Source organism: Uranotaenia lowii, chromosome 2, assembly GCF_029784155.1.
Source record: "Uranotaenia lowii strain MFRU-FL chromosome 2, ASM2978415v1, whole genome shotgun sequence".
Taxonomy (NCBI): domain Eukaryota; kingdom Metazoa; phylum Arthropoda; class Insecta; order Diptera; family Culicidae; genus Uranotaenia; species Uranotaenia lowii.
In genome coordinates, this window is record NC_073692.1 from 147,664,088 (window position 1) to 147,675,337 (window position 11,250).

The window sequence follows — 11,250 nt, forward strand, 5'->3', positions numbered from 1 at the left end:
CAATATATTGAAAATTTCATATAACAATTCCAAAAAAGCCAATCTAATTTTATGTATTGCATTCGACTAAATGCCCAACAAATAGCATTCTTTGATATTGAAGAAATTAAAATTTGGATCTAAATTGTATGTATGTATGTATGTAGTTGAACCCACCAGTGGCTGATAGGTCTTTCGACCCGAGGCAGTACGGGAAGTCTCGATCGTACATTCAAAAGTTGTTGATGCTTAACTCATCAACAATAATTGCAGCACAACCAAGGGGTCCGTTACCATTGGCTTGGGACAGGTTTTACTCATCTCATTCCCTTCCAACTGTTCAAAACAAATAAAGAATCTTGAAAAGGAGCCTAAGTAGCCTAATCATGATTCCAAATTTGCCGAGATACTCCGGCTGGCTTGAACCCACAATCCATTGTATATCAGTTTTCCGCTCGTTTGATGCCCTGTCCAATACCCCCACTAATCTATTAAAGCTTAACCTTTAATAGAGTTAAGCTACTTTGATTGTAGGAATTTAGTAAAAAACAGTTGCACATTTTTAACATCTTACCTGGTACCATTTTAAAAGGATACTAGAACGTCTTCAATGAAAAGGTGCTTCTCTTCCTCCCTAAACGGCTTCGTGAATTTTTTAATCCTTCAACTGGCTCGCCTCTATAAAAACCATTTGAATTTTGATAATTTCTTCAATCAAAGTACTGATGAGCCTTAATTAAAATTTGGATCTAAATTATCGAATAATTGAATCGAAAATGAACCGATCTAATCAATTTTTTTTTCATTTCAAAAAATTATTCCAAATAAGCGTTTAATAAGCGTAAGTTTAAAAGAACGATCTTCCATAGATCGATCCAAGATTGACCAATCCTAGTACAAGACACTCTACTTAGAAATTCATAATTCGCTGAAATTTCAAAAATTATATAAAAAAAAATTATCACTCAAATAATTCTCTCTAATGAATCAAAAACTAGCTCAGATCGAACGAGTATAAAACTGATAGAAGAAACAACGGAGAACGTTCAACTTTTTTAGACAACATTTTCGATAAGGATAAAAGCTTCGTTTGCACTTGCCAGTAATTTCTCTGGTGTACCTTACATTTATTTTAGACCAATCAAATCAAACAATAAAAAAATTATCATTGTTGCTTATTTTTTCCGTAAGTTGCCTATTAGCTTTTCTGTAGTTTTACATGCTTTCATGATCGAAGGTAAATTATGAATCGAAAATACAAAATCTAAATATTGTAACAAATTTTTTATTTCAGAATACAAGCTAGTAAATCAATTTTTAAAAAATATATAGAATTTTGATTTTATTATCATAACTCAGATTTTGAATTCATTATAAGCCATTTTTGATTAATTAGTTATAAAACTCAAAAATGAATAATATCATGAAATTTATATGTATGAGATGGTTTTAAATTTGAATTTCACAATGCCATTAACCATCAGAATTAGCGGCACGCTATCCAAACATACGGGGAAATTGAGCTTGTAGATTTTCTATCTAAAATCTATAAACCGTGACAAACTGCTATCTTCCCCCCTCCCCTCCATAAACGCGTTACGTAATATTTGAATAGTCTCTAAAAGCTATTTTTACGATGCATCGGGATTTTGTTGATCACTCTTAAACACAAGTTACACGTACTATAAGCTGTAAAACTTTTTTTTGTATTATTTTTTCATTAACTAAATCAGCCACAATGCAAAAAATATTGGAACAAAGTTTTTGTCACAAATTTGTATGGTGTCGATCCGAAATTTCCCTGATCGAAGTATAGCGATTCCTGTGAAGAGTGTATTCACACGCTTGTGGGTCCTAACATCAAACAGAACAATTAACCGGGCCTCAAATCTGCATGCACTGCATAGTAATGTTTAATCACAAAACCCCTAGTTGCAGCTCAACTATAAGATGTTTTCCAATGGCCCGTTGAAAGAGTTGGGTATTTGTGGAACATAATTTTGTGTCGTTTTTCTTCGATGGACTCTTGTTTTGAGCTTGAGCTTGAGCTTACTATCAACTACGGTCCACCTGCGGCCCCAAGGCCAATGGCATAATGGTTGCACTCCGTGATTGGCTCGAAATAATCAACATTGCACAATGAACCAAATGAAAGATTGCTGGGAACAAGCAATTCAATCTCACTGTACAGTTTTGAGACTTTAATAACGACGCCAGCCAAGTCCGTGTAGTCGATAGAGGAAAGGGAAATGCAGCACATGTGAAGACTTGTTTTCCGGAGACCGGCTGTACGCCATCCCTCCACAGATCTCACGCTGAGTGTTAAGGGGTAAGGGTAATGTGGCATGGAAATCACCTTGGTAAGTGATGAACCACTTATTTAAAAACTTTGCTTCTAATTACCTACATCTGATAAATGGCCTGCCTTCGACCAGACCGAACTGAACGCCATTATGTTATTCTTATGTGAAACCGAAACATCTAAAATAATTCACTGGGATGCGTTCCTTGGATTATAAACTACTGATTCTGGTTTTAAAGTTATACTTATTTTGTCTGTATTTGAAAATATTTGTACATTAAACTCGACTGGCTCGAAAAAATGCTGATGACGTTCAGTTCAGTCTGGTCGAACCCTGACCAAATAATCTTTAATTTTAAACTTTCTCTTAAAGTTCATATTCGATCTTTATCAAACAAAATTAATTAAAAGAAAACCGGCCTCTGATTTTAATAAATTAAATGAATTAAATGCTGTTTTGTTGTAGATGTTAAAGTTCAAAATTGGTACGCATTATTCATTTCTATTTTACATTTACTGTCTCTTTCTAAGCTTCGTCTTTCAAATATTTTCCGAGAAATTGAATTCATTTCACTATAAGTTAGGTGAATTAAGGTAATGAACAAAATAACTAAATCCAATCCTACAACATTTTTTATTTTAGGAGTAAAACAAATGAATGATACTGGTTCGCTTGCTCTTTTCTAGTTTTCTTATCATTTCTATCATTTCACGATATTATGATGTTTAAAAATAATTGATATCAGCACCAACATGTGAAAAGGGTATAAAAAAATAAACAAAACCCGTTTTCAATGGATTCAAACAGCCCAATATAAGCTCTACACAGCAAAAAAAATGTAACGGTGGACGATGTAATTTCTGTGAATGATGTAAATTCATTGATTACTAGCTGACCCGGTGTGCTTTGCTACACCTTTCATGATCAAATGATATTTTCAAAAATTATTCAAATCTATTGTTTTGTTGGCATTATTTTAAATCAAATTATAACGTATTTCATAAGCAACCACTGCAAAATGAGAGCTGCAGCTAGAGTTTCGAATTGCAACACAAAGAAAACTTAAACAAATATTCTGAATCTTGCTCTATAAATTTGTGTTGAAGATCTGATCATTTTAATCTGTCTGTAGGTTCCTGTATTCCCAACTATGTATATCCTATATTCCCAATTCTATCATCCTACAGCAAGAAAGGGTACTCAAATACTTTTTGATGCCAAATATGGTTTCATTTGCTCGATTAATTCTTGAGTTATGCTAAAAATTGTATGGAAGCCCCTCTTTCCCGCTTTATATCTTTCCGCTGAAAAACGGTGGGTTATCTCTCGTATCTAAATTCCCTCACATGATATGGTAGATATGGTTCAATTTGCTCGATCAACTCTCCAGTTATACTGAAAATTGTAAGGGGAGGGGTTTCCCCCTTTTCATCCACCTCTTTGAAGGTGTAACGGATACCAGTTATTCATAGAAGTATTTCTCGTACCCAAATATCATTCCATGCCAAATTTGGTTCCATTTGCTGTTGTAGTTCTTGTGTTATAAAATAAAAATTATATGAAACTTCCCTCCCCCTTTCATTTCTACCCGCTGGAAGAAGGAAGGGGTCTCAAACAATCATTAGAACATGTCACGTTCCCAAATATCCGCCCATGCTAAATTTGGTTCCACTTGCTTGATCAATTTTAAAGTTATGTAAAAAATTAAAAAGAGGGCCCCTCCCTCCTTTATATCTCCCTACTGGAAAGAGGGAGGGATCTCGAATAATCGTAGAAATATTTTTCGTATCCAAATATATTCCCATGCCAAATTTGGTTCCATTTGCTTAATTAGTTTATGAGTTATGTAAAAAAATATGAAAGAGGCCTCTCCCTTTCAACTGCGAAGAGGGAGGGGTCTCAAATAATCATTGAAATATTTTTTGTATCAAAATACCTTTCCATCCCAAATTTGGTTCCAATATCTTTATTAGTTTTCGAGTTATATGAAAAATTGTAAGATAGTCCCCCAGCCCCCTTCCTATCACCCCACTGAGAGGAGGGAGGGGTAATTAATATTCATTGAAATATTCCCCGTTCCCAAATACCACCCAATGCCAAATTCGATACCATTTGCTTGATTGGTTCTCGAGTTATGCAAAAAATTTTCTTTTGTTTGGGAGGCCCCTCCCCCCCTTGTCTTCGATGGACTCTTTTTTCCAACTTTAAAATTCAGAAAAATATAGAATACATTGTAAAAATACACTTTTAGCTCAGCTCTCTATATGCAAATTTTGAAACAAAAATACGCAATGGGAGATTTTCTAAAGCGTTTGCAAAGTTATGCAATTTTTTGCAACTATATATCATTACATGAAATTTGACATTTCTGAGAAAGATGTGGGAATCTACGCAACGTGGAATCTTTAAAGCATGTTTAATTGTTACTCGAAATTAGCTCTGTGGCTTGATGTCCGCAGATAATCTACTCCGATCATGACATCCCGGTTTGTGCCCATAATTGGCATAGGATTTGAACCCATAACCTATCACAAGACAAAGGCATCCATCGAGGATATACACGAATGAATCTTCTGTGCGCTGTGCGTTTTTTGATAGGATTCCATTCTTGATTGGTCGTAATAGAAAGACCGTGACAATTGAACCCGGGGTCTTAAAAGCTTCGTTTCGGTTCAAAACTCATCTGTGAATTTTTATAGAATTTTCAAGTAATGGTTACATGAGTAAATTATTTTGTTATGAAAAATCTACACCATTTTTGTTTTTTCTGTGGAACCGAGTCCGCTAATATTTTTTTGTGCCTATTTATAAAATATTTGAGGTAAATTTTCCGCTGAACAACCGAAGAAATTTTCGGAGCGAGAAAGTAAAGAAGGAGAAATCCAAGTTTTGCAACGTGTGGCTTAACTGAGCGGCTAACTTGAGTAAGAGAGCGTCACACGTTTTTTGATGTGACGGGGCCTCCCAGAAAATACACCCTTCACCTGAATATGGGTCCCATGGCGACGAACGTGTTAAACCATCTTTCATGTTATAATTTGCATTTCTTGTGAAAATTAGGGATCGAAAAAAAAGGATGTTAGTTGAACAAACTAGATAACCTACCTGTCGTGTCGTTATTTTTTCTTTAAAAAAAAATTACGAAAATTTTTTCTTTATCTGAAAAAAAAATGAGGGTTTATCATTTTAAAAAAAATCGACTTCCTTAAAATCAAATTTATAAAATAAAAATATTACTGTCGAAAGTAAACTATAGCTTAAACCGGCTGATGCATCATGTACCTTAAAGCCATCACGCTTTGGTACAATTATATCTGACGACTTTCATCAGAACGATTGATTGATGACCGATGATGAGATTGGAGTCCTGTGTCCAACAGTGACATGACGGAAATTCACCGGCAGGAAAAAAGCGAATCCGACTGACTGTCGTTAATTGATGGTCCATGGACGGCCACGGAAATCGCTGCCAGCAAATCTGAAAATCTTTCTTCTTCGTTCAGTTATCGAAGGGAAACAATCAACGATACGAATCTGTAGCTTCAGCTTGGGTCTCTATTTATAATGATAATGAAATAAAAAGATTTACTCATAAATCAAAAGATTTCATCGTTTAAATTCTAGATTGAGAAATAGAATAAAAATGTATGATAAATATATCCCTTATACACTTTATATGTATGAAAAAGATAAGAAATCAAGTTAGAGAAAAAACAGCTGATAAAATAATAGACAACAGACGTAAACTCTCACGCATTAATAAACACACAAAACTGTTTACTGTGTCCCTGACAACAAGGAGCCTTATCTATATTGCTGCCCTGTATTTGCCAGTGAAACGGTTTGCCATTGATATACAAGTCCCCTTCTATCTACTATGGGGAATTCTAATCGATCCGCAACATCCGATGTTGTCAATGGAAAGGTGGAGTCTTTTTTTGTCACGTTCCTAAATATGTTCCTACCCGTTTTTAATAATAAATTTAAGTTAAACAAGATTTTTTTATTAAATTTGTTTTGTTTTGTTGGAACCAGGAAATGAAACAGTTATTAAAATTACAAAACATGGGTAACAACTTTAATCTCGTTGACGGTACTGATGATTCATTGTTTTTCTTTATCAATCAAATTTTCTTTTTCGGTTCTCCATGTAAGACTACCGAATGATAATAGCTGCCATTATTGGAACGAAATCAAGAGACCGTCATAAATGGTTTACCATCTAATTGGTCCGGAATGATCTAGGAGTTAAAACAGTAAATTTTTTTTTCTTAAAGTAAGCGTTGAGTCAATGCTTAACATCAATTTCAGTTTTCAATTATATTATGATTATGTTTTTAAATTAATCTGTGTCTAAAAAAAGCATTTTTTTTGTTAGAATTCTCTATCGCAGAAAATCTGTAATCTGTTGACTCTTACGAATCTTAAGAAGTGTGCAATATTGGTGACCCCAGTGCCTAAATTACACGTTATCTCATTCTTTCCTCCTCATCGCCCACTGACATTGGTTGCCGTTGTATAACTAATCCCTTCTATCTTAATTAAATTGATATATACTAATCGGCAAGGGCTGTACAAAAAAATAAATCTTTTATTTATTTATTTATTTATTGTACACTAGCTGACCCGGTGTGCTTTGCTACACGTTCCAAAAATAAATGAAGCCCCTGTATGGCCCATTTTTTCGACCCCAAAAACTCTCTCATATTAAATTTGGTTGAATTGGTTGATTGTTCTTCAGCTATACAACGAAATTTATATGGAACTTCCTCCTTACTCCCCTCTACACACTGCAAGGCAGATGGTTGCATAACAATCATAGGCACATGAACTCTGTATCAAATTTAGTTCCATTTGTCAGACAAGTTTTTGGGTTATTCAAAAAAATTGTATGGAAGCACCTCGCCTTCATTTCTGTATCCCCTATGAAAAGTGGGATGGGTATCAATTAATCGTACATACGTTTCTCGAATCCAAATAAACTCGAAAAAACAACTTTTGGTAGGTAAAAGTGGAGGCAATACACAATATTATTCGTACACCCTGAAAGCAGCGATGCCATACATACCGATTTTTCCGAATTTTTATACCGATTTCTAAAGAATATTTTGACCAAGAATCTGTATATATACAGAATACCGATTTTTTTGTCAAAACCTACCGATTTCATACAGATTTTTGAAAAACTCGTTCTGACAGGCTTTTTTTTTCAAAATATAACTAGGTATCGTTTTTCTTTCTTTTTTTCAATTTTGATTTGAACAATTGAATTCTTATGCCTATTTTGCTATCAAGTCTCAGAGAATTAGAAAGCATTCTGTCTATGCCAACCTTCTTGAGATCGAATTTCGATTATCAAATAACATGGTAGATTAGAGATTATAGCTGTTTAATACATAGACTAAGGTTGCCAAATTTTTTCAGCACGTATCCGGGCCGAACAAACTGGGCAATTTTCTTTACAAACCTGGCAAAATTCGGGCATTTCATTTCTAAATTGACGACCAAAAATCCGGCCGATATCTAGGCCAATTTTGTCAAAACCCAGAAATTACTCAACAAAAATCAAGATAAAAAAAATTGGAAAAAAAATTTCATGAAAATTCATAAACAGATTTTAAATCGTATTTTAGACTTCGAAAAAATCTTTCATGATTATTTTTGCAAAATTTGCTCAATTTTTTTTATTTTGGTGGCTCAATAAAAATTTTACTACACAATTTTTTTTTTGATTTGCCAAAAAGTGCCGGACTGTTCCCAAAATCCTAACCCGCATAAAACCGGGCAATCTGGCAACCTTAACATAAACAGATCATATCTTGAAGTATAGCACAAGAGATCTGAAAACTGGTAAAAATTCTTTAAAAAGTTTAGGTTTTTTTTTCGAAAAGCTTTAAAAATTACAAACATTTAGAAAATAAAGGGTTTCACACAACAACTTTCCCGAAGACCACGAGTAATTTTGATTTCCAAGAAAAAGATTATGGAAATTTACATTCGTTTTATTTCTAAACAACAAAAAATTGGAATATTGAAGAAATTTTAGAGGTATTTAAACGGATTTTTGATATTTAAAAAAACAATAAATCAAAACGCTTGGCAGTCATCAACAAAGTTGTTGAATGAGTTTAGATTTTCAATATCAAATACTCACTGACTTTCTTGAATGATGTCAGAAATAACTATTTGTAATTTTATCTATTCCAATTTCTAAAAATTGTAGAAAAATAATTTTTTTTCAACGATGTATTTCTGAAACAAGAACATCCATGAATGTAGGATAAAAAATTGATTCAAAATCAGCACCAAAAATGCTGTTCCCCCGTGCAGTATTCAGTATAAAGAATTAAGTAGCATAAAAATACTAAATGATTATAGTGTTAGAGTGAGTAACACAATAAAGTCGCAGTGGACTGTCTTTTTAACAGAAAATATTGTGATTGAAATTGCGATATCAGCAAATTAGCAATTTTTTCAATATTCTTTCAATAAAAATAGTTTTTAAAAGCCTCGAAATAAAAAATTGGTATTCATACCGATTTTTGGAATTTTCATACCGAATACCGATTTTTACGGACTTGGAAATACCAATTTCAATGCGGCATCACTGCCTGAAAGTATGCGAGAGAGCACAAGTTTTGCTCTCAATGCATGCAAACCGTTGCCAGCGACAATATTTGTTACTTCTCTCATTGGTCAATTTCTCCGAATGATCCACCTGATTTCTAGCAATCTGGTTGCACCGCTTATCGCAGAGAGAACAACAAGGTTGTTTTCTCTTATGAATCCCGCCTGGGAAAACAAATTTGCAAACATGGCGCAAACATGGGCAAACATGCGTCATTTTTATCATATCCGATTTAGACCGACTTAAAGTAACCATTTTTATGATCGTTTACTTATTTGGTTGGAATTTGCATTTTAAATAGTTATATAACAGTTTTCCGAACATGAAAAAAATAAAAATTTTGTTTTGCATTCAAATTTGTAGTTCTTAAACTTAATCTTAACAAAAAATTCAAACATTTGAAGCTTCGAAATGGCGATCCAAAAATGGAAAACTCAGATTCATCATTTCAAATTCACATTTCAATTCAGATTCACAATACAAAAATAAAATAAAATACTAAATTTAGATTGAACCTGAACTACAGAATTGAAATAATATATTCATGAATGAGGGCTCTAAAACTTGGCTCATAAAATTCTAAACTGGAATTAAGATTCGGATATCGTATTTTTTGTTCATTTCAGAAATCGTATAGAAATTCGGATACAGGTTCAAAACTCAATTTTCGAATTCAGTTTTTAAGAATTCAGACTCAAAATGCAGATTCAAAATTCAGAGAAAGATTTAGCTAGTAAATAAATTTTACAATCAGTATAAATTGTTGAGGAATCCAAGAGATCATCAACATGAGATTGCTCGTCTATTGAATTCCCAGATTTGAAAACTAGTTTATCAACGAAATTTTGCAGAATATCAGAAACAAAAAGTAGAATGTGAATTAGTTTTCTAAGTTTTGTTAAATGCGAAAGACCCAAATTTTAATTTTAAAAAATCATCCACAGAATTAACATTATGGAATTAATTCTTTATGAAAAAAAGCTGTTAAAGAAACATATGAGTTTACCCCAAAAAAATCTGTACAAAATATTTTCTCGGTGTATTGTTTAACATTATAAAGACATTAAGGACCCTGAGAAAATCTAAGCCGTCAGACACAAATATGGCATTTTTTATTTTTCAGAAACCAATAGACAAAATTCTGCTAATTTATTATATTTGAGTAACGGGAAGTGTTGTGTTAAATTTTGTAAAATGAGGTTTTATTTATAGATTCATGACATTTGAATTATGCTTTTTAATGCAGCATATTAGTGGCAAGCGAAAACAACGAGATATCTTGTATTTAGTCCCCAAAGTGTTAATATTGCAAGCCAAATTTCAAACTTGAATCATTAAGTTAATGCATCAAGCCAATTTGATCCTGATTTTTTTATTTTGAAATCTGATTTATTTTCATCAAAGGTTAAAATCTTCGAATTTGCAGAAGAGTTTGGAAGATTGAACTTGTTTCATTTGAGTTTAACTAAATAAGTTTGATCAATTTCAAAGATTTTAACCATCGATGAAAGCGAATTTTGCTCACGTTTTAGGTTTAGTACCAATTTTTCAAAGTTACGATTTAAAAGGAAACACTATGAATGTAAAATATTGAAAAATGAATAATCATATAGCAACAAACCAAATTTGTTTTAATTTTTTTTTGTAATCGTTTATTATTGGGAAAAAAATTATACGTAAAAATCAGTCAATAGCCCCCGTTAGGCCGAATGGGTTATCAAACCGAATAGGCCACAAAGCCGAATGGGTTATTCAGCCGATGGTTATCCAGTCGAAGGCTGTTAGACCAAATGGTTGTTAGGCCGAATGATCATCAGGTTGAATGGTCATTAGGTCGAATGGATGATAGGGCACATGTTCGTAAAGCCGAATAGTCATTAGGACGAACGGTCGAAAGGCCGATAAAACATCTTCAACGCTTGCCTGAATGTTAAGCCGGATAAACGATAGGGCCCAATGGTCGTTAGACCAAATGGATGCTAGGCCGAATGGTCTTTAGGCCGAATGATCATCAGGTCGAATGGTCCTTCGGCCGAATGGATACTAGGCCGAATGGATGCTAGGCCAAATGAATGCTAGGCCAAATGTTTGTTAGTCTAAATGGATTTTAGTCCGATTGGATACTAGGCCGTATGGTTGTAAGGTCGAATAGCCATTGGACGTATCATTCATTCACAATTATCCGGCCTTGTATCCATTCGGCCTTGCATCCTTTCGGCCTAAAATGCAGACAAGCGTTATAAAAATCCTATCGGCCTAGCGACCATTCAGCCTGATGACCATTCGGCCTGATTATCATTCGGCCTAACAACCATTCGGCCAAATATCTTTCGGCCAAAT

The 11,250-nt window shown here is 33.6% G+C and overlaps 1 protein-coding gene across 2 annotated transcripts in view; it reads right to left on the reverse strand.

Moving 5' to 3' along the window:
• Nucleotides 1-11,250, reverse strand: part of LOC129746060 (CTP synthase) — a 289,351-nt gene that overhangs the window by 246,211 nt on the left and 31,890 nt on the right. The window lies entirely within an intron of this gene.